Raw genomic sequence first — 24,560 nt, forward strand, 5'->3', positions numbered from 1 at the left:
AACCAGAAGAGGCAGTTGATGGGTCTGTTTACTGGCATTAAGACCCTGGTTCACATCCAGGCAGTCACATATGGCATCAAGCTGTCCCAAGACATCTCACTATTCAACAAGGGAAGAAACTGGAATGGTCTTAAACCTAAACAATATTTTTTGCCAAATGAATGATTGGATTGGCAAAATGTGTCGGCACAACACCAGTTCCTAAATCCTCCATCCACATTTCTCCCGATTCAGCCGAAACCCCCTCCGAATTTAGAATCACACCAATTTAATCTTTTGTGCTTCGCTTTACAACATGAAATAAAGTCCATCAAAAAAAAAAAAAAAACAGCAAGAAGATATGTTGAAATAAAAAGAAATGACATTTTGAAGCAGTTTTGTCAGATATGCCGTGCATTGTTTTTAATTGAGAGCTTCGCTGGTTCAAATCATCCTCTAATACTAGTACTATGGTAACATTTTTTGGGTATTGAAGAGTATTTTCCAGAATGCTGGAGGTAACAGAGACGGAGATATTGAGGTTCACTTTGGGAGTGAGGAAGATGGATAGGAGATCAGGAATTAGTCCATCACAGCACATGTTGCGTGCTTTGGAGATAAAGTGAGAGAGGCCAGACTGAGATGGTTTGCACCGAAGAGGAAAAGTGAATATCTGGGTAGATGGATGCTGAGGTTGGAACTGTCAGACAGGAAGCCTGGAGGAAGACAGAAGAAAAGATTTAAAGATGGAATGAAAGAGGACATGAAGTTAGTTGGTTTGAGAGAAGATGGAGGCGGGGGATTCGCTGTGGCGGCCCTGAAGGGTGCAGCCAAAAGGAAAAAAAAAAAAAGAAGAATTTTGGGATTAAATCCATTTATAAACACTTTCCCTCTAGGTTATGACTGGTGTATATATATATATATATATACATACATTTATATAATTTTGTTTTTTTTCAGTGATAAAAGTTACCTGAACCTATGAGGTGTGGGCAGGTTTTTGTGTGCCAACTCCATTCGTCTTGCGTTCTGGAGCAGGTCTTTCGTCAGGTCTTATCAGCTCTTCTCAGACTGGGGACCATGACTCACTCAGAAGGCACCAGTCTGACATCTGAAGCCCATCAATGTGGCGCTGAATGTTAACTTCCTCGGATTCAACTCCTCTCCTTTTACGTGTCATTGCCGGTACAATTATTCCCCCTCTGAAGTCCCGGCATCCATATGACTTTTTCACACCGGCTAATGTTTAGAAAAGAGGCCAACTTGCTGAATTCCATCTTTCGCCGATGAACAAAAAAGAGCGGTATTGTACTTCGGTTCGATTGCAATTATGAACATCGTAATATGAAGGTCAAACACGCCGATTTGTCAGAAGGCCATAGCTCTGCGAGAAGTGGAGCAGCAAATCGGGCTCGGTCCTGGTCCCCAAACATCCTCAACTGCCAATGTGTTTTGCTGCCTGTTTGAGGCAGTTGGTACCAACCAAATGAGAAAGAAAACACAATCTTGTGTTTAACACAGTCAAACCAAATCTTGAGTATATATTTCTGAAATAATCATAACCAATACATGTATGAGCCAACATTACAAAATGTCTGAAAATAGCGAGGGTCCAGCAAGTGATTATTTTTCTTCCAAAGTATAGCGGTGTAAACTGCACCATGGTTTTAGATGTGTTGGTGAAACATCGCATTACTGTTATAAAGTTGCCGTTGCACTGCAGTTATAAGTCACAATAATCTTGTTGCTACTCTCATGATCTGTTGAAGTGGTTGGTAACAAACCATTAAGCAGTTTTACTTGGACAGCTACACGATTTAATCATGACCAACATACCACTTATAATCACTGTATATATTGAATTAACATGATGCAGTTCAAGATATTCATTTGTACAAACCAGGGCAGAGAACATCTCAAAATTGAAGTGGTGTTTTTAACATTTTCAAACATTTGTCTTTCAGTAACATGTACTTTGAATTTCTTTATATTTATGTAGTCAATTTTGTGGCCCCTGCTGTCTTTCTTCTGGATTCTTATAAAGAGTACAAAAGTTAATTTAAAATTGCGATCAATTACCGTCTCTTGATTGACTTAAGTATTATTTTTTCACCTTTTAAAACAAACACATCAGCCACTTTAATAAAAGGTTGACAATCAAAGCATGACATTTATAAAATATCATCGTTTTCATGACGGTAATGATAATTTATGAAACAAACTGATACATTATGAGAATGAGACAAGAGAGAAATGACAAATCAAGCTATCATTGAAAGTGCTTTTGAATTATTCAAAAGTAGTTATAAATTCAGTCATAATTATTATGACTGAATTATTCTATTTCTTTTCAGGCACGGTGAATAATGATATCAGGAACACACATATGGCCTGTATACAGTTTTTAAAAGGGATGAGAGAGGCTCGTGTGATTTTCATTTCAGTGAAACAATGCTCTCGTTCATTTTTGCCAGAGCGTCACGGATATAAGTAGAAACACTTGTGGATGCATGAGGCTTCTAACGTAAATACAGCCAAAGTGAAATCCAGAAGTGTCTCTCTTACGGCCTTTTGCAGAGGACAGCATATTATATCTCATGTCGGAGGATAATTTCAGGCTTTACTGCTCACGGCGCGTTACCTCATAACATTTCAATAGGTACTTGCTGGTTGCAAATTATTTTCTCTTTAGTTATTCCCCGAAAACACCCACTCGTTCTGTCATCTTTTTACTGTAAAAGGTTCAGCGTCTGTCTCATCCTGGCCTTCGTGGGAAATACAACCAATTTTCTCTCAGCGCTCTAAAATATTTCCTGAATATGTCAATAAGAAAGATCCCGGCTTTTAGTTGTTTGACAAAAAAAAAAAATCATAACGCTAATAGAACTCAACATTTCCACCGACTTCAAAGTTTTTGGGACTTTTTTTCACTGTCACGTAAAACCTGCTGGTTCCATAATAATTCAGTTAGATCACATGTAATATTCAATAGTTGGATATATAAATCAAGTGTGATTTATACGCTACGTCACTCTAGCTTTTGCTGTATTGTCATTAATCGCTGAACCCGAGCGGCTCCGGGGTTATGATTCCTCTCATGTGGGTGACACAGTGTGTCGCCTCGCTGGCTCTCTGTCACCTCGCCGCTGCGGTCAAGGGAAGTGAACTACTTGAACTTATTAAGAGTTACTTAAAGGTTAAAGACCTGTTTAATTAAAAGTCCTATATCCAGGGAAATTCCTTCATGCAGGCTTAACGGATGGGTCATTTGTCAGATTGTAAATCTACTGTCCGGATGTGATCCAATGTCTTCCTTTATTTTATTGAAGGAATTTAATAAATGATTACCTTGAACTTTTTAATTTTACTTGAGCTTATGCCTGTTGTCATATTCATGGTTATTGATGTTAATATATAATGGATTTAAAATTATTCTTTTTTTCTCTCCTTTCTTTTTTTACACTTTGTCACTTTTAATGTTTTTATTTTAATTGTTTCTTTGGATCTGTTTTGTTTGCAAGCGTTTAAATAAATAGAGTATAAATGTATAGAAATAATAATAATAATTATTATTGTTAATTTATTTCACATATATATTTATCGATTTATATATTATAAATTTATATATTTTATTCTGAATTTTCTGCCTTTATATTTAGACATCCATGCCATGCTCTTATTATCACCCGTTTTTTTCTTTCTCTCTTTTGTAGAGCCCGGTCGGTGTAGTCCATTGGTATGCAGGGTGGTGTTGGCTGGTATTTGCAACGGAAGGATAAAGCGGCAATCAGTGCCAATGAAGCAGCTCTTGTCCCAGAGCGCAAATGTGCCAACATCAGCAACACCACCAGACGCGGTACGTCACTGAGTGTGCATTTTTATGAGCGTGTTTTTTTTGGCCGAGCAGCGGCGGTGTCAAAGAGGTCAAGCGGAGGTCACTTTCTTGGCCTGACATAATATGACCTGTTTTTTTTTTTCTCTTGCACACACAGTAGGCAGTGCTTTATGATCCACAGCCTGGTGATCACAGACCGAACACAATCTTTTTGTTCCTCGGTGTTAGCGGGGGAACCGGGCACATCTGTCAATCAGGCAGATATATGCCTCCATGCTCGCATTCAGAGTGTGAATGATTGCGTTTTATTTCCTTGCAGCCTTCCAACGATCCAATTAAACTCCCAAATATTTGATTTAAAGCAGTTTATGCAATGTTTAATATTCTTATAAACTAACACTTCATGAGCCAGAGCACATCTGTCTCTGCATAAAGCGGCAAGCCTTGGAATAAAACAGAGCGGTGCCCAAAAACGACCAAGCCAGAGGAGAATCTCTCTTTAAAACTGAAAAACAGTGTTAGCCAGCTGATGACGGATTCATATTTCAAAAATATGATTGTTTTCTTCAATTTTTATATGGAATCAAACACCTACAGCTCTTCCCATTAACAATGTTTATGTTCTATGTTTTTCTGTCGTCAACTTGTAAAGCGTCTTTGTGTACCGTGAAAAGCGCTATACAAATCGTATGTATTATTATTATTATTATTATTAAATAGAATTGATAGATATCTAGATTTATTATTGTTTTTCTCGCTTCTTATTCTAATGTTTGTTTTTTTTTCCTGTGAATTTGGGGTATCTTTTATCTTATTTCGCACTTAAATTCTTTTAATTAGTTCTATTTTTTTGGTCTTTTTTTTTCCACAATCTTTTTATTTATCTCCCCGCAGATAATGATGTGACATGGCAACACTGATTGGATAACGTAATAAAAAATTCTAAATACAAAGTATGTATAGCCGTACACCCATATTAGCTCACTGGCTCAATGGCTGGGATGAACGTGGGCAGGCGGACCACAACAAGATATGTTGATCAAATGAAACGATTTGAAATTAAAACTGACTAAATGATCAGTTTACCACCAGTGAAATTAGTAAAAGATATTATCGGTTTGTCTAAAGCAATTGGTCAGGTTTAACCTCAGTTAAAAGTTACAATGGTAATTGCACCTGCTCGGTTCACTTTGCATTGAACAAGGATCTGCTTCGCCAACACTGCTGCTATTTGCCTTGTTTTTTTTTAATATTGTCAGATGCATGAGTTTCATCTAAACAAAAAGCCAAAAAGAAAGACAGGTGTGTGAAGGACAGTCGAAGAATCAGATGAACCGTATTGTTTTCAGTGTTCAGTTCTTGGAAACGCCTCCTCCTTTTACTTGGTATGTCTTTTCTTTTCTTCTATTCATGGACAGACTGCCAGTTACTAAGACCAATGTCCTCTGCATGCACAGATAAGATAAGATAAGAACAACTTTATTTATCCCGAAGGAAATTGTTGTGCCAGAGTTTCAAGCAAAACATAACAATAATAGATAATAGTACGAAGGAGGGAGAATAAGAAATACAATAAAATATAAAGTGTCAAAGTTAAGGTTAAAGTTAAGGCTATCAAGTGTTTTAAGGTATTAAAAAGTACAAAGATTTGAATATTCCCTTCGGCTGAAGGAAGAGGAATCAAAAACACACAGCTCACCATCATGGGAAAAATTTGTAAATACGACCAATACTCACTTTATAATGCATGTATTAAGCACCAATAACCTCATATTTGTGAGCATATGTTTTGCATGTGATTTTACAATTAATCATTATCATGAAAGCACCATTAATAAATGGCCGTATTTTACAGCTCATTGGGCGCCAAAGGAGATAGTTTGCTTGAAAAAGGAAACTATTTTTGATAAATTAGTTCGGAAGTAATTTTGAAGGAATACAAGTGGTTGGAAATGAATGCAACTTTCCAAAAGGCCACAATTTCGGGGGGATGAGTGTCACAATGTTATGGATTAGTTCAAAAGAAATTGGATTTCATTTAAACACTATTAAAACTCAAGGTTTGAAGATATTTTCATTGTACTGTCATAAGTCATGAAAAACTTTTTCTTTTTTTTAATGAGTAAATAATTCAAGAGTTACCTTGAAAATAAGTCTTGGCTTAATATTTTATTAATGGCTGATCCAGGTAAAGGAATTGATAAACTTTTTTTATAATAAATGATAAAGTGCATAATATGCCATGCATGCCAACAAGCCGCTTGTTGATGGAGAATATTTAACAACTACTATAAAATGTTACCAAAGTATTTCTCAGTTCATCCGTTCATCCTGACACATAAGCCACCGCTTCACTTCTCTGCCAATTTTTTTTTTTTTCTTCTTTTGTAATCTCACCGAGAGACAGGCAACACTGAAATTGTAACCGCCTCGGTGGCGGAAATATTAAAGGCTAAATCATTAAAAAAAAAATAAAAAAAAAAATGATAGGCAAGTAAAGCCAACACTGAAATTGTGCCAGAGTGCAGACAAGCAAAGCATTAAACCCTGAAATTCATCAGTAGACGAGGGAACTGTTCTGCGGATGCCCGAGATGGCGGCTTCCAGCTGGCAGCTGCCGCGTCCCGGGCGTGCGAGTTCCCCTCGCACGGATATATGAAGGTCAGACTTGGACGGCGACGGCCTAATCTACCATTATCCTCCTCTGCTGTTTTAAGCAAAGAAAATTAATAATCCCATTTCCTCAGCTCTTTAGCAAAACATAAACTATCCATCTTTCAGTCCATAAAGCGCTTCGCCTCCAAATGCTTGCTGTAGATCCGGCTGTAAAAAAAAAGTGTTGAACAGGACGGGTTTCTTCCACATGCAGGACGACACAGTTGTGATTTGATTCCCATATTCGCTCTACACAATTCCGGATTTTATATTTCAATTCCGACCACATTCGGTCAAACCGGAGGAATCGCCCGTCAGGAAAGAAGTGAGGGAGGTCGTACCGGAGCGAAATGGCTCGAAAGATTGCATGGAATTCAAAATATGATTGATTATGATAATGCAGTCAGACAAATCAGTTGCAAAGCCTGGAGTCTAGATATGTCAGTCACTCCACACCGACTTCTGCAGTGACCTATGATGGTTTATGGAGGATCTGAAGAACCTCAGTTGTTAAATGGTTTAATCCAAACGGGGGCGACCGGTATTTTAGGAAACAGCGTGATATTTTGGGTAAAGAAAACCTCTTTTGTTCTACATTTTCTCAATAAAGGTCAAATCTCTCGCATTAAAATGAGGCGAGAGAATTGAGCTGTGCAATCAAAACGGAGACAGAAGAGTGCAAAAAAAAAATCTATGCGGTGAAAGATCTAAATGTGAAGAATCTTTATACGTTTGTTTGTTTTTTAACTACTATTTCTACTGAGTCCTATCTGAGTATTGCGGTATCCTGAGAATAGTAGTATGGGAGAAGGATCAGGTGTGACACCGTGTAAAATGCATAATAATAATAATAATAATAATAATAATAATATCGATGCCATTTTTTCATACATCTGAGTCATTTATTCAGATGCATTTTAAGTGCATTAATAGCCTGTGGGGTGTTAATGAACTTAAGAATACTTAAGAATTTGAGCCAGCAAGTCTTTTTGTCAGTGTAATGGTGAAATCCATATTCATTGAGTGAAATTCATATTGGACTGTAATTGGCAAAAAATTCAGATCATGCATGAGGTTTTCTTTCTATGTTGCTGCTGGAGTTTGTGGAACAAACTGTTCTTTCCTGGCTTAACTTTACTATATATTTACATATTTTTGTATCCTTTGGTTTCCCCCCGGGGGTCCGAGATACACATATTGGGGGTCGGGGTTGGGAGATATTCTCTAAAAATTGAATTAAGTGAGCCATTTCACCACATTCATCAAATGAGATAAGATAACCGTTAAGTTTAAAATGAACAGTTTCAAAGGTTAATTGCTTAAATGAAATTATTTGGGGGCCTGATACACTGAAAAGTTTTCAAATTAGTTAAAGTGGATGATTATGTTTGATGATTGAAATAAGATTAGTCAAAGTAAATACATAATTTGCATTCCGTCAACTTCAAATATTGATAAAATTGAATTCTTGGAGTTCTTAAGGTGATCAAAAAGTAACCTGCCGCAAGTTTTTTGGGACTCAACATGTATTTCAAAACCTCACGACAAAATTCACAAAATTCTATTTCCAACTCTTGCGCATACTTTCCAGTAATGATACTGTCGTCGCAAAGCCGTTTTGAGACAATCGTCGTAATCACAGATAATCAAGATAAGTCTGGGTGGCGACAGTTTTAATGTCGGAGCTCAGGCTTGCAAATTTGTTGGGACTCTGGGCTAACAGTACAAGTCTTGCCCCTTATCTGAGAAACGCACACAGCCGCGTGAATGCGCCGACTTTCCTGCACATACTGTATCAGTCAGTTTGATATTAAAATGAAAAAATAGCCTCGACATATTCACGTGTTGTGAATCCCGCCGAGGAGTACCCCCTCACAGAGCATCAACTGATGCGTGGGGGGGAGGAAGGGTAAAAGGGGGAGGTAAAAGCCTTATCTCACCCCCAACAAAATTAATTGAAGGAGCTGCGTATTTACTTGTGTCGATTCTGCACCTCCTGCACAAGGACATCCAGTTCTCCTTGGGAGAGGCTTTTGTGGCAGCTGTGCTGAAGACTATTTTCTTGACAAAATTCAGAGTGCAAAGTGTGCTTGTTCACTTTTTCGTGAATTTTGTTTGAAGAAGTGCCAGTTGTGATGATAAGGCTGGACGTGACGGAAAGCGGCCCTGAAATAATCCAACCCCCGCCTAATTGCATTCCTTTTAAATAGCCTGGCCTGTGGTAACCCTCCGCTTTCACTTTGTTTTCAAACAACTTTTTCCATGATGAAATTCACGTATCTTATTTAATTCAGCGCTGACAGTGGTGGGTCCGGCCACAATAAAATAAATAAATACATAAATAAATAAATAAACAACAAAAACGTGAACCCGAATTCAACTTCTTTCACATTGGACTGAGGCAGTTCCTTTGACTTTTCACCGCGGCTGTGGCTGAGTGTTTATCTCGGAGTCCGGAGCATGTGACCGCCGTCTGTGTGGCCCCGGTCTTATGTGACATGGCAGCCTAATCTGCTATCAAACAGCCTTGCAGACCTTTGCCTTTAACAGTGGCCGCCTAGCCCCTCATTAATTTTGTGCATGCGCGCTTGCGTGTGTGTGTGTGTGTGATTGTGTGTGTTTGTGCGCACAATAAGCATGATGTACGGGGTTCAGATTAGAGGCAAGGTGGAACATTATTAGTTATGGATTGTGGAGGCTAGGCACACACACACATACAGACACACACTGAAGGACACACACAACCCTAGCATGTTTGCATCCACACTCATGCATGCAGAGTGTACAGTGCACTGATCAGCTGAAGGCAACACCATGCGAAGGAATTATCTCCAGTTCACTGCTGAAAAGTTGCAATGTTTATAACGCAATTTCATCATAAGAGCCCCTCTGGGGCTCTGTAATATTGCAGGTGGTGCTCACTAATAAAAGCTCCTTTTCAACACCGCAGAGACTACATTTGACAACCGGGCCCGCGTTGGCATGTGCTTTGTCCAGTCTCATCATCACATCACCATCATCATCACAACGCACACGTAAAAAAAAAACAGAAAAAAACGCATTTCTATTTTCACGCACAATCCAAGGGCCGTCCTTGGCCTCTTTTTACGGGTGCTTCCCGGCCCCCCTCTGCACCCCGCCTCCATCTTTTTCAGGGTCTAATCTCCCGTCTACCCTTGCCGGTACCCTTCTGTGTCAGACGCTGGTTTCCCTCGAGGTGTGATCGATCAAAACCCACATAAGTCTGGAAGATCTGTTTTCCCTCCCCGGCTCCTGTCACCTCCACCACCTTTGGACTAAATCATAAAAGAGCTGTTTCCACTCACTGCGTTCGGGCCAAAGCTAACCACCTGCTGCTGTTCCATATTTATCAGCGTGCGATCGGTCGGTTGATCCTCCCCTTATCGTCGGTGTTTGGTGAAAAGACTGTATCTCCTCATCTTCCATTCTAGTGGCACCCGTGTAACCACAAACATGTGATACCGGGGGATGCCATGGAGGGGGGGTTCAGATGGGATGTTTAGACAGGAGCTTCCCCTCGGCGTTGGTCTTTACTGCTCTCCGGAGGGACGGCGGGGAACCGGATTGCATTGCATTTCAGCAGTCGCGGGCTATCAGGTCTCCTTTGCAAACTCGGCGTGCCGGGGCTCCTCCATTTGTCCTCTGTTTATATCCTCTTTGCTTTGTGCCGTTTTCCCCGCAGCCCTGCTGAATAAGAGCACAAACAAATACCCTCAAGGCTCAGTTACTCTTTTCAAAACCAGAAACAATCAAAACATCATAAACACCCTGGGTGTTTTTTTTTTTTTTTTTTTTTTTTTTTTTTCCCCGGTAAATAATCCGCCTACATAAATACCACACCTCTTGTATTGAAACGCCGTAAAACAAGTTTGATTTCTCCGGGGATTCTTTTATTTGCATGGCTGCTGGAGGCATCTGCCTTATTTGCTGATTGTTGGGATCTTCTATTTATCTTTTAATCCATAATCCAATACAGACAGGAATATAATGCAAAATATGAAAACAATTACGAACATAATTCTGCATCACTCGCAGGCAAAGTAATTAAATGAAACAAAAAAAATAAATAAACTACTTACAACATTTGAGACATTATTCACCATGAGCATAATATACTGAGGTGCCAATAATGCGGTCTTTTTTATTTCTTTTTTTTTCTAATTAAAAGGTCAAATCGGGGTGTCTTCCGAGAGGGCTCAACTTAGCGCGCAAAATAGATCAACTGAAATTATCTGCACGTCCTCGTCTGAGAATATAGTCTGGTTTTATGGAGATTCGGTTAAGATGTGATTGCGAGAGAGGAAGCGCTTCAGATAAATACATTAGAAGAAAATTGCAAATTGAAAGAAACAAAACACCTGCTGTATTTGACTCTAACTTTACAAAATAACGTATAACAAAAATGGTTACATCATACAGCTGTGAGCCACAGAACCAGACATCAGGGTCATCTGAGGTTTTGCAAATTTTACACATAAAAATGCAAATAAACTACAGAGCCCCTTCGCGGACTTGGGGGGGGGGGTGAATTTTGAGGATTAATTTTTGCGAGATCTCATAAAATATGACGTTTTGCGAGATCTTGCAAAATAAATCTTAAAAATCCCCCACCGTGCGTCCAAAAGGGCTCAGTAATAGATAAAGAAATAAAGAAACACATGCTTTTGTCGAGGTAGAAACAGAGGATGAAAACAAATCAATACGGTGAAGCTGTGCCTTTTTTTTTGAAGGTTGAAGCCTTCAGATTGGCTGGAAATATTGAAAGAAAAGAAAGTAGATCATATTGTGCCTAATAGCGACTGAAACATGAGGGGAGATACAAAGCGAACAGCGGACTCTCTCGGAGGAGCGAAAATGGCTGCTCAGTCAGCTGGAGGTCAGATTTAGACTCCAGAATAGATTTTTTTTTTTTTTTAAATTCCAGACGCTGGTACCGCAGGAGAGTCTCCCTTCTTCTCTCGCTCTCCTGGGCTTCACACAGCCTGTTAAAATGCTGAAGGCTAAATGCAGACACACATGAAAATGTATGCGCCAGATCCTGGGAGAGCGTGCGCACACACACACACACACTCCCACACACACACACGCACACACGCACACGTACAAACACGCGAGGAGGAAACACAGCAGCAGCACCGCTTGGAGCCTCTGCTGAGCTTTCCTCAAGCTGAGCAAGTATCTCAGCATAGACCATGAATTTCTCCTTAAAGTAAAGCTCATGACCAGTCATTTCCTGACTGTACATCTTGATAAACAAGTCCTTCACCCCCTCCCCTTCCGTCTTTCACCTCTCCTCCTTCAGTCGACTCGTCTATCCCCTATTATATTTTTCTTTTCAATTTTTTTTTCCCCATTTTTTTGCCTGTGAATGGTTTCCTTCCACCTGCCGATGGATCTGGATCACATCTGCGCTTTGGATCTGAAAAGTTGTGCTATTCCACGTTACTTTGAGTGGGTTACTAGGGCATCTCACTCGCCCTGTGACTCGATCCTGTGATCATCTTATTACCTCTTGTTTTGGCTTTTGCGGAATATTTCAAAAACTATTTGGGGCCAATGTCACATGGTGTCCTTCAATTTCTCTGAATGTCTCCCTCCATTCAATTTTTCAACTGCATCGTTCCCCCTCCTGTCACTGCCAGCGAGCCTTTTGTTAAAATTTTTAAAGAGGCGCAGGGAGAAGTTGGCTAAATATAAAAAATAAATAAATAAATTGAACCGGTGAACGGCACAAACTTGCAAACGCACAAAAGGTAAACGATAGCTTGCCCCGGACAATTAGACTGAGTGTTGTTGAAATATCTCCATCATTTCAAGGCGACAGTATGATGAATATTAATTGCCAATTTTAAAGTCCAAAAAATAATTATTCAAACAATACTTTTTTTAACTTAATGCTGTTTACAAAATGCAGTCTTCTTCTTATCCTTTCAGCTTTTCCCTTCAGGGGTCGCCACAGCGAATCAACCTTCTCCATCTAACCCTATTCTCTGTATCATCCTCTCTCACACCAACTACCTTCATATCCTCTCTCATTACGTCCATAAATCTTCTCTTTGGTCTTCCACAAGACCTCCTGCCTGGCAGCTCCAATTCCAGCATCCGTCTACCAATATATTCACTATCCCTTCTCTGTACATGACCGAACCATCTCAGTTTGGCTTCTGTAACCTTCTCTCCAAAACATCTAACATTTGTTGTTCCTCCGATAGAATCATTCCTGATCACTACAGATCACCATGTCATCTGCAAACATCATGGTCCACGGAGATTCCTGTCTAACCTCATCTATCAGCCTGTCCATCACAACTGCAAACAAAAAGGGGCTCAAAGCTGATCCCTGATGGAATCCCAGCTCCACCTTGGACTTCTCTGTTACCCCTACAGCACACCGTACCAGTGTCTCACAGCTAGCATACATGTCCTGCTCCAGTCTAACATACTTTTCGGCCACTCCCGATTTCCTCATACAATACCAGAGCTGCTCTCTTGGCACCCTTTGCTTTTCTAGGTCTACAAAATCACAATGCAGTGCTGACTCTGCATTGTGATTTTTTTAATTTTCCTTAAGAGTATACCTTTGATTGAACATAGTGTTATAACTACCTTAGAGGTTGTGCACACCATAATCAATATTTGAGCACGACCAAGCCTGTGCATTAATTCATTCATTTATTCATTCATCATTATGCTGCTTATCCTGTAGTCAGGGTCACGGGGGGGGGGGGGGGGGGGGGGGGGGGGTCTAGAGCCTATCTCAGCTGTCATTGGGCAAGAGGCCGAACCAATTGCCAAGGGATCACAGGGTGACATGTAGAGACATACAGCCATTCAGTCGCTCATTCACACATATGGACACTTTGGGGTCTCCAATGAACCAATGAAATTATTTTGGCAGGGAGGAGCCTTACACAGACGCAGGGAGAACATGCGAACTCCTCTCAGAAAGGCCCCCTGTCGCAATCAAACCAGGGACCTTCTTGAAGTGAGGCGGAAACGCTAAACATTGCAAAAAATTTAAAATTATAAGAACAAACCCCAAAGCTAACCATTGCAAAAAATTTAAAATTAAAAGAACAAACCCCAAAAATGTTGACGCATGAATCTAAGGTAGCATTCAGAAAGCCTCATGCATGCGTACGTGTTAATAGTAGGCAGTATGTCTTTCAATGGAGAGATCTATTTCGACAAAATTATAAAAATCATGTTTTGGCATTCAGTTGACCTTAAGTTTGTAAGAAGTCATGGCAAAATTAAAGACAAAAACCTTAGTTCCTGACCAATTGCATTTATTGGTAAGTGTTTTGTATATTTTTCTAAGGAGAAATAAACCTTGCAAATGTCAGGGTAGATGTAAATGAGTGCTAAAAAAAGTTCAGAGCTTTTTTTTTTTTCCTTTTCCATTTCCCATAATATTAATATCAGTTTCTGCCAGTCGCTTCCAGTCTACTCGGGCTCTCACACGATAAAAGACAACCATGCCTGCTTTCCTTACACATGTTGTCATGCGCAACAAAAGCCGGTGATGAATGGCATTGCCCTGTTCTATTCACCTTTCAAGGTGGCTTGCTTTAGAAATTCAGTCTCCAAGATGGCTCCATGACAGTGTTTCCAAGCTTTACCACATGAATATGTTTACCGGTGCATTTATGGACAACGAGGGACGGTATGAGAATGTTTCACCCGGCTATTTTAATACCTATCCTCTGAAACTGTTTGCATGGTTTTTGCTTTACCTGCGCAAGATTACACGCATCTGTTTGAATTTTCAGCAGAAGGGAATGCTCCAGGATTTCTGTGACTCTTTCTCTCCTCCCACACATCCTACAGTTTACACATCCCCCACCTCTCTCAGCATCTTATTTATTGCATCTCTATTGAATATCATTCGCTGTACAGTAACAGCCATGTGGTTCGCCGGCGGTCCAGCCCGTCTGTTATTCTATGCATATTCAATGTCATTACCGCTGCCCCTAATTGATAGTTCAATATATAAAGCTGCGTATGATCCTGTGCTTCTTTCCTAATATCCTGGGATATTGTGTTATGAGATGGTGGCGGAGAATGTGCATGTGTGCGGCTAATGGCAAACACTAAGCGGAGGGATTTAGTCTGCAGTTTATAATCGTCACTGAATGCAGAGATTACACCATATACATAATATGAAAAGACAAACATAACTAACTAAGTTTTATTACGAGCAAGGATTGTATATGTTTCAATACTGAACGAGTTAGCGTGAACGTTTATACCATCGATCATAGTGACTAGTTCATTAGTCCTAATAGCTGTTTACGGGTCCTCGTGCCACCATGAAGCTTGATATATGTCAGAATGAGTGTTCAAAAGAATGGGATTGATTAAGAAAAGGCCTCCAAATATTGTTGAACGCCCCCCTGCCTTTTTTCAGGGTCAGCAATATTATTCATCTTACGCAGGATCAGTATATACATAAAGATCCGAGACGAAAACCCATTTTATTGTTTTTTATGAGAAGACTCATCATGTAAAACAAGCATAAAATATACAGTCGCTGTGCTCTTATTGTCTTTCTATGAATTTTTAGTTCAGATAAACTCTGCACAATTTCATTTGAACATAGGTTTTTCAAAAGTCCCCCCCCCCGCATTTCATATTACCATATGACTAAAATAACCAACCATTGGGATAATCGTCCCGTTGCAGCTCCTTCAAATAGATGCGTGAGTACATCTACTTACTCAAAAGGAATATCCTTTTTCTGTGTCCCCACTGTGAGGCTCCACCCACCAGGTGATGACAGATAAGAGAGCAAACCATGTCTGAATATCTCTTTATATTCCGCCATCACCGCCGTGAGTCATCATCTACACGATGCCCATTATACCAGAACAGCGTTCGTGTAAGTGGACCGCAATGTGTCCACTCTCCCGGCCAAACAGCGGGCCTAGGGGAGGAAAAAAAAAAAAAAAAAGCGAGTCCATCAACGATCCGTAAAGGTTGTCCTCCTCAGAGCAAACCCACACTTTCCAGAACAAAACACAAAAAGCAGCCGAGCGTGTCAACACTACGCCAGTGCACGTCATCATCTAAGCACATCAGCAGTAACCAGCCATCCAAATATGCGACCCAGCAGATATCAGGCTCCCCGAGCAGAGCGATGACTGCGGCGGTGCATTTTACAAACACCCCCGAGCTCATTGACAGGCAACGGGCGGGGAGGATTAGATATTCATATACCGCATCCTGAAAGGCAAACTTCAAATATGTCTCGTACCGAAGATGAATGAGGATGTGGAAGTAAATTAAAGGACATTTGTTCTACCAGGCTCAGATTTTACCACTTGAGATTTAGGAGATGAATCGGCTAATGATTGATGATCATAGCGAATAAAAAGGCACATATACGGTTGTCAGGATGTTTACGACTGAGAAAGCAGGGGCTTGTGAGTCATGTGCTCCCGTTTGTGCGCCGGAGACCGATTCTGTACTTGTCAGACAGGAAAGGCAAAGGGGTGAAATTAAACTTGAAAGTTATTCTTGCTGACAAGGGTGTCCATTTGCATTTAAATGTGTTTGACCTTCCCGGCAGTCGGACCCTGATTTGTCAGACAGGTTGGCAGTAATTATACACAATGACAAGTATATGTTTCTTGTCCTTTAACTTCCAGGTTGACCATTTAGGGAGCTTTATTTTATTAGGTTGTCATTTAATGGGAAATTTAAAGCTCATGATCAATTGTTTTAACATCGCTTAGAAGCTTCTACCATCTATTTTATTAGTGTGTGTGTTTAAACGGGGCAAAGTTTTAAAGAGCTTCACCTCGGGCTGATCTCATGCTTAATCAATTAGTTCCTGGAAGCTCAACGCTCTGGTCCGACAACATTTTATAATTGGTAATAGTAAAGGTTATCAAAACGTCACCACCGACGAGTACGTTTTGATGGTGGTCACCATATACAAAATATCTGCTTTCCAAGTCTGGTGTTTTTTTCTTGCATTTGACTGAAAACCAAGCAGCTGCTCCATGATATGGCCCATTTTGCAAACTATCATCCAAATATCACTATCAATCATCCCATATAAGCAGAACAGTATACTCATAAATGTGCATTAAATGGCTTTAACATACTTTATGAATGCTTGCTGTCACCATATTTTGCCTTAAAACTTCATGTACACTTAAAAGTGAATTATCCCTCATATATATACTGTATATGTGTGTTTATGATACCTTGTTTTGGACTGGTGCATTTATTTTATAATTTTCCCATCCTACTTCAGTGTCAATCAAAGAGTTTGTGTCATTAGTCCCATTTGGATTTTTTGAAATATTATAATGGACCATGTTTCTTGTGTAAATTTCTCATGAGCATGCCATCAGCCATCTCTTTGTTTTGCACATATCCTTTTTTTTTAGTTAGAAGTAGCACAAAATAAGCTGCAGACATTTTAACTTTGTGTCTATCCATTAATGTCCCAACATGGTTAAATTTAGTGCTAAAGTACGGCGGTTTTGTCATTAGTCACACGCTGCTAATGATTGAGGCAATTTTGAGCTTGTATGAATAGTGCTTTTTATTAGCCCTGTTGAAGCCAATATCTCTGCTCATTTTATCATCACTTTCCAAAGCTTTGTTTCCATTAACAATACATTATAACTCAATCAGATTTTATTGTGCTCTCAGATTCAGCGCCTTTTTGAGCCTGACAAACATTTCCTGCGGGAATGACAGACAATGCTTCCCTTAAAACAGCCTGAATATTGCAGTGTAATTTCTCGACTTTGTCATTGATTATCTAGAGATTCCTATCCAATTGCTTAGAATACATACATAAATAGTACATAGTATACAGACATATAAAGTGCTAAAAACATCCCTCTATAAGTGCTTTGTTTAAGTACATGACTTCATAACTCCAAGAAATATATATATATATATATACATATATTACTAAGAAATATAGATATTATTATTAACTATAAAAATATGAAAATATAGAATTTAACTAGATGACTGAATGATTTAAAATTCCTGTCCCAACAGGACCAGAAGTGATTTTCAAGGACATTTACACTTTTTTTTTTTTGTTTAATTTAATTCATTTATTTATTGATTTATGTATTTGGGAGGGTTATCAAGGAGTAGTAGCCATTTCACCAGATTGCATACATTTGATACGCAAAGACAGTAAAAGTACATAATAGAGAATTAAATTTATTTCCTTTCCATCACCATTATATTTCCAAAATTACAATATTTGTACCCAGTCTTTCACTTTTGGCCATGAACATGGACTCTAAAACCTAAGTGTGATCTTTTATTGACAAGAAAAAAAAAAAAGAAAAGAAAAAGAAAATGGAGAGTAGATGAAAGAAAAGACACAAACCAAAATAACAAAATTGTAGAAATGGAGGTATTTCAATTATTATTACCAATTATAGTAAAATGCACAGTCATACTCCAGTAGAATCAAGAAACCTTGAGCCAAATCGCATTGGATTCTTTACCATCAACAATTCAGTTTCATCAACAACATCATTTTTTTTTCCCATTTTATCCAAAAATTGATCAGGATCCGCACATCCACCAATAGATAAGTGCTCACCCTGGGTTTTTTGACTTATTTGGTAGCTTTTTTGACTCCTATAGGCGTGTTTACATGTACCAAGGCAAGCACGCTCGCCAGTGGCAAAGCAGGAGAGATAGCCGATCTTCCCATTTCCGTATATGAATAGAATCTCGGTTTCATTTATGAAGGCTCTCTTAAGGCTCTCTGAAAGCCCAGGGATCAAGGGCTCGGAATTCGTGCGCCCACACACTCAGTCGCAAATGTACCCAGACACATAAGCAGAGCCGAATGCTCGTAATCATCGTGCGGTACACGCTTAAACTTTGACTCAAAGGGCTGAGCTTTTCTCTGTATCTAAAAGTTGACCACAAACAGGATCACCGTCACTCCCAAAAGCTTTTTCATACAAGACGCACATTTTATGGGGCAGTAATTGCCGCAGCTATTAGCGGTAATTATGTGTGAGTGAGCAGAAGGCCCATTCAGTTGTTACTTACACACAGAATAACACAAACAGCGAGGCGTTGAGAAGAGGGCAAATGAGCTGAAGAAGAAGAGACGGCTCCCGTTAAGCGAGAACGTTAAGCGAAGGCCTAGAGTGTGCTCAGATTTGTCATTCCCTCATCCTCGCCTTACCCGCTTGGTGATCGGCGGTAAATTCTTTTTGAGGGGCCGGGAGAGAAAAGAGAGACGGGGAAAGGGGGAAGATGGAGAAGGGGTTTCATAAAGGGTTGAGAAGAAAAGAGGAGAGAAGAAAAAAAAAAAAAAGAGATCTCGGGGAAAAAAAGTGACACTGTGAAACATCTTAAAGTAGGCAGCGAGATATGGAAATATATAACCGTTAATAATAAGTCGTAAAAACAGTCTTCATTTCCACCTTGTGACAAAGTCCTTTTTGATGAAATGGTGTAAATAAGGGAACATAAAACCAATCATCTGTACGCGCAGAGAGGGTGTGGGAGCCTCGAGTGGCGCGTGAAAACATCTTTGAAAACAAACAAGACAAGAAATAAAAAATCACAATGACAAGCAAAGACAAAACTATACAGGATAACACATTCTAATTGACGGCAAAACACCATTTGGTCGGGGGAAAAAAAGAAAGGTTCATACGAAGATGAGGGAAATAGGCAATAATGAATGTATCCACAATGCAGGAAATTAAATCCTGGGGGAAAATTAAGGCGGAGTTATTGAGAGAAGGAGCCAAGAGAAAAACGCTGTCAAAATGCGAATTGTTAAAAATTATGAAGAAAAAAAAAAAAAAAACATGCTCATTAAAATGAATAATTGTCTTCGTGGCATCTTCTCACGAATGATTCTTCTATTTCACCTTTGGTCGATTTTCTGTTTTTTAAACCATTTGCATAATCGAGGTCAACGGCGTGCCCGTCGACTTGCCAAGAATTCTGCAGACAATGACCTGCTCTGTACACACAAGCTCACAGTTTGACATTGCACAGACTTTGAACTGGAAAACTGGCAGTCAGGCCTGTTTAATGTCTGGTCCGACTGATAATGTACTAATACGCTCCGCATGGTTTGTATCACATGTGTGAAATAGGTATGCAAAATGTCAGGCGTTCTGGGACAAATACAAGAAAAAAAAACATATATCTTTGAATGTTAAATCACATTTTCTTTTCAAGTCATAAATTCCAAACAAAAACCTTATCATAAGATGATATTTTGCAATGTGGTCTCTCACATAATCACTTATTTCAGGATCTTTAATTCACCAATTGCATGTTTTTGGACTGAGCAATGACCAATGTGCCACTGTGCCGCCCCGCATACTTAACATTTTAAACAGTGCTGGCACACGAAAGCTCCATTCAAATGATGAAATAAATCCGTATCAACAACAATATTGTCACTATTATCATTATCACTGCCACAAAAAAATATCCCACGTGCCCTTTTGTATTCACATTATTGATCAATCTCAAACATTTCAGTCATTTCAGAACAATTCTATCATGCATCAATAAAAAAAGAGGCAAAAATGGAATCAGCATCATGAAGTCATTTAATTCATTATGACGGAGAATTCTCTTCTCGAATCCTCAATAGGAGAGAAATTAGCATTCATATTCACTGACATCCTTTCATGGATCACCTGAACTGCCCATCATTGCACCTTCTCTTAGAGTTCTTGTTTGCCTGTATCTGCAAGCTGCCGGGAAACATACCAAATCCGGTCAAAGTGGATGCAGACGGTGCAAAAAGAAAACGTGGACACTTCCTTCTAAAGATATCACAACATAAAAAATATCTTAAAAAGCACTCCCCACTGCATCCTGTTGTCCATCTTCTTCATTGGTCTGCGTGCCCATTTCTTTGCACAAAATGTTCCTAAAGTAATATGGATCCTTCCCAATACTTCAGTGTGTGTCTCCTCGGGTAGTCCTTTGCAGATTGGGAGAGTTTTTTAGCCCATTTTACTGTTTTCCCTATTCCGTTTTTATTTTCTCTTTCTTATTTTCTTGTAATTAGATATTTGCAGGTGATTTTCAGTTGTTTGTTTTGAAGATTTACTCTTGTGTAATCCATGTATCCCTACAACTGTAATGTTATGTTCATGCAACATCACCACGTATCACAGCGGATCCATTGTTCTGTGTGTAACAGATGCTTTTTCTTACTTTGTTTGTCTGTTGATGGTGCTTTTCCTTTGGGAAGATATGCCTTTTCTGACAGACTATAATGTGGATGCAAATTCAAGACGCCTGTAACGTTTATTCTACTGGCTCCATTATGGAGATGATGTTTCGACAAAGAATAGAACACTGGCCGCCAATTATGTACTCTCTAAATACACATCTGGGGATGGATGCACAATTTAAGACATGGCATCATTCTGCATTCTGCATTCATTTTTTTATCTCAAGTAGAAATCTCCATACACAAGATCATCACACAGGAGTTTTATTTAATTTTATTTGATTTGATTTGATTTGATTTGATTTGATTTGATTTTAATTTATTTTATTTTTAACACAGGTATTAAATCCATATTGAGAGCAGAAAATACGTTACACGGTCAAATGCAATTTGTGCAACCCATCTGCATCAACTGACTTAATTTATAATCAATTAAAAAGAAAGCTTAATCTATCAACTCAAATTTACATTTCAAATGTTAACTGGATAGTGGATTACAAAAAAAAATGCATTGGCAGTAGTAGAAGTTTGTTTTGTATATATGTGTTGTTTTTGGCCTTTTTTTCATTTTATTTTTACTTTTTGTTGGCGAAAGGATGAATACAATAGAAATTGTATTATCAGCAAAAATCAAACAGCTGGAGGAGCAATCGGTGATCGAGCACATTTTTGTTTTCTCAGGTCACGATTAGCAGGAGACATGTTTATTTAGTGATTTGGCATGTGTGGTCTACTAATCACATGCTGACTGCTCAAATTCTAACAACAGAGGCCATGAAAAACCTGGCTTTCTTACACGCTGGGTGAAAAAAAAAAGCCTATCGCAGAGCAACTCTGCAGTGTCTTTTGGTATTTGTCCTTCAGCAGGTAGATCAGGCATCACCGGCCATCAAATATAGCCATCAAACTCTTAATTCCTCTGTGCCACTACGTTAAAGGGTCACATCAGGACAGCACCGGATTTGTAAACCAAGCTTTTATGTCATCTCAACTCCCAGCGGCAGAGTTGCTTCGGTAAACCGCTTCATGGGAGATGGCCGATACCACCACTGTGTCACAAAATGACCACATGAGTGTGTCTGTCCATCTCAATACACACCCTGTGGATTTTCCCTGAAGTTGAAGTGAAGTGAGTGCTTCTGCAGAAGCCAGCCACAGGGATCCCTGTTTTAATCAATAAACAATTGCTGAGTAGTAAACTTTTCACTAGCCACAGCCAGCTTAGTTGTACAAGAAGTCTGCACTTTAGGAGGTAATTAGGAAGAAACCCCAAATTGTTCCCCGGCGAGGTACCATCTCCCCCGGAAAACCTTGTTTGTCACATATCCATTCATAATGTAGGCAGTTGCTGTGGGAAAACCAGAATCCCCGAAATTAGCTAATTAATCATGTTTTGGTCAATTTCCTCCAAGTGTGCTCCCTCCGAGACATCTGCAAAAAAAAAAAAAAAAACTTTTTCCATGAATTCATCGGCAAGAATGTCTGCAGTTCCAATCTTAATTTAGTTTCCAAACATGATACCGTTTTGCGGAGGTTTGCTTTCTCTGTCAAAGTGGATTTTTATTTTTTTTTAACAATCCCTGAGTTGATGCCATCTAGACCCGCAGCTCGGCTGCTTTCATTTTGTCGAGATTTTCTCATCAATTCTGTAATTAACGCGTGAAATTGGGTTTGAGCATCAAACATTGAAAAGGAAAACCATACATCACCAATGCAGAGACATTTTTGATACCATGGAAGCTGAGGCCTTTGTATCCAGTAATATTACACAACAAGTGTAGCAAAGCAAAGAGTAAAGAGTTACCTGCCCAGGATTTTGTGGTGAATTAAACATCTGTATGAGGGTACAAATTTAAAACAGCACCAGGCTACTGCATTTAACAGTATTGTATAAGGCAATACTGCAATGTTCTTTCCAACACCTCCAGACCTTCTTACCCAGGTTCCTACAAGCCACTTTCCCAAAGCTCCTACAACATGTCTTTAACTACTTCTTTTCCTTTCGGCAAGTGAATCAGTGAATCAACCGCCTCCATTTAACCATCTGCACTTTCAGCTTCTACATGCAGGCTTGCGAAATATCTGTAGCTCCCTTCCGAATGTAACCCCCACATTCAAGGTTCTACTTTACTCCAGTGGCGAATTGTCACTGATGATGGTATATATGTTGGTGTGTGTGTGTGAATAATGAAGATGAAATGTACCCAATATGAATTTCCCTCATTGAACAATAAAGTTTATCTTATCTTATCTTACTTTAACCTCTGTAGGTTATTGGCACCGAACCCGGATTAAACCGGCCCTCAACCGATCCTCGAGGTTCGATTTGCATATTCGGTTTTGACACAAGTTTTAAGTGCCCTTCCTGACGCAACCCTCCGCATTTAACGTGGCTCGGGAGCGACTTGAAAAGACGCTGGTTTGTGCCGCTTGGAGGCTGCATTCACAGCATGTCTTTGAAAAAGCTCCCAAAATTATTATATAATGTAAACTCAACAATAAATGATAATAATATACAATAAAAATGCACCTGAGATGACTTGAATTACATCTTTGGGACAACACTTAGGGTAACATTTTCCCTGTATATACAGGACTATCTCAGAAAATTTGAATATTGTGACAGAGTTCTTTATCTTCTGTAATAAGAATAAGAATAAGAATAAGAACAACTTTATTTATCCTGAAGGAAATTGTTGTGCCAGAGTTTCAAGTAAAACATAACAATAATAAATAATAGTAGGAAATTGTATAAACAGAATTGTATAACAGAATAAAGAATACAAATAAAACTATAAAGTGTCAAAGTAACAAGTTATGCAATTCAAAAAACAAAAATTACTTTTTCATGATATTCTAATACTTCGAGATAGGATTTTTGAATTTTCTTAAGATGTAAGCCATCATCAGCAATATTAAAATGATAAAAGGCTTGCAATATTTCAGTTAATTTGTAATGAATCCAGAATGTATGACATTTTTGTTTTTGTAATTGCATTACAGAAGATAGAAGAACTTTATCACAATATTCTAATTTTCTGAGACAGTCCTGTATATATGATTGTAAAATTTCCACCTGGCTCCTCTTGGTTTACCTTCGATTGTATTCCAAACTACAGCAATTCAAGTGAGAGTACAAACAAAGTCTTTTTTACGATACATTGAAAGCACATAAAAAAGCAGATTGATGCGGAGGTGGAAGGAAGAGTTACACAGCAGACGGAAAAAATAATCATCACAGACAGAGCTTTTGAATGTCTGTCTAATAAAACTCTTAAAAAAAAACAATCTCCTCCTGTCATTTTTATCTTGCGCCTGTAAATCCGAATTTTATGTTTCGTTGTTATCGAGTGGCCGTACGAGCTTGTCCACCCCAAACAGTAGCCGGTCCATTCACCCGCCGACCGTAACCTCGTGCTACCGCGTTGTATCGATAAACACAGGAGAAGACAAAAGGTCTTGCCTGAGGACGCGTGTGTGTGTGTGTGTGTGTGTGTGTGTGTGTGCATGCGCGGCGGTGCAGTCGTGCGTGTCGACACTCCGGCGCGTGTTCATACATTTCAAAGTATCTCCGAATCCCGCTGTTCTCCGGGCCCTCATCTCCATGCGCGGCTGTGTGTTTACATTCAATGCACAGGTCCCCGTATTGATCACCCTGATAGGTAATCAAGGTTTCGCACAAGGATCCTTGCAAGATCTTATTGTGCCCTACTTCTTGTCTCCGGCGCTTTAACAGATGCACCGCTCGAATTAGTTGAAGGCGCACAAGATGATCACGTATTAAGGAGCTCCTTATTGAACCTGCTGCGGAAATCCTACTCATTGCTGGTTTCATAACATCAAACACACGGA

General features: G+C 39.3%; 1 long non-coding RNA gene across 1 annotated transcript; it reads right to left on the reverse strand.

Annotated features, from left to right (window-relative positions):
• Positions 1 to 92: 92 nt before the first annotated feature.
• On the reverse strand, positions 93 to 15,457 carry LOC147222687 (uncharacterized). Its single transcript, XR_015107713.1, has 3 exons — positions 15,211 to 15,457; positions 9,796 to 10,174; positions 93 to 695 (listed from the first exon to the last, which is right to left on the reverse strand). It is a non-coding gene; the product is annotated as an uncharacterized LOC147222687 (long non-coding RNA).
• Between the last annotated feature and the right edge of the window lie 9,103 nt (positions 15,458 to 24,560).

This window comes from Fistularia commersonii, chromosome 20 (genome assembly GCF_037954325.1).
Source record: "Fistularia commersonii isolate RoL2024-O1a breed Wild chromosome 20, RoL_Fcom_v1.0, whole genome shotgun sequence".
In the NCBI taxonomy this organism is placed as follows: Eukaryota; Metazoa; Chordata; class Actinopteri; order Syngnathiformes; family Fistulariidae; genus Fistularia; species Fistularia commersonii.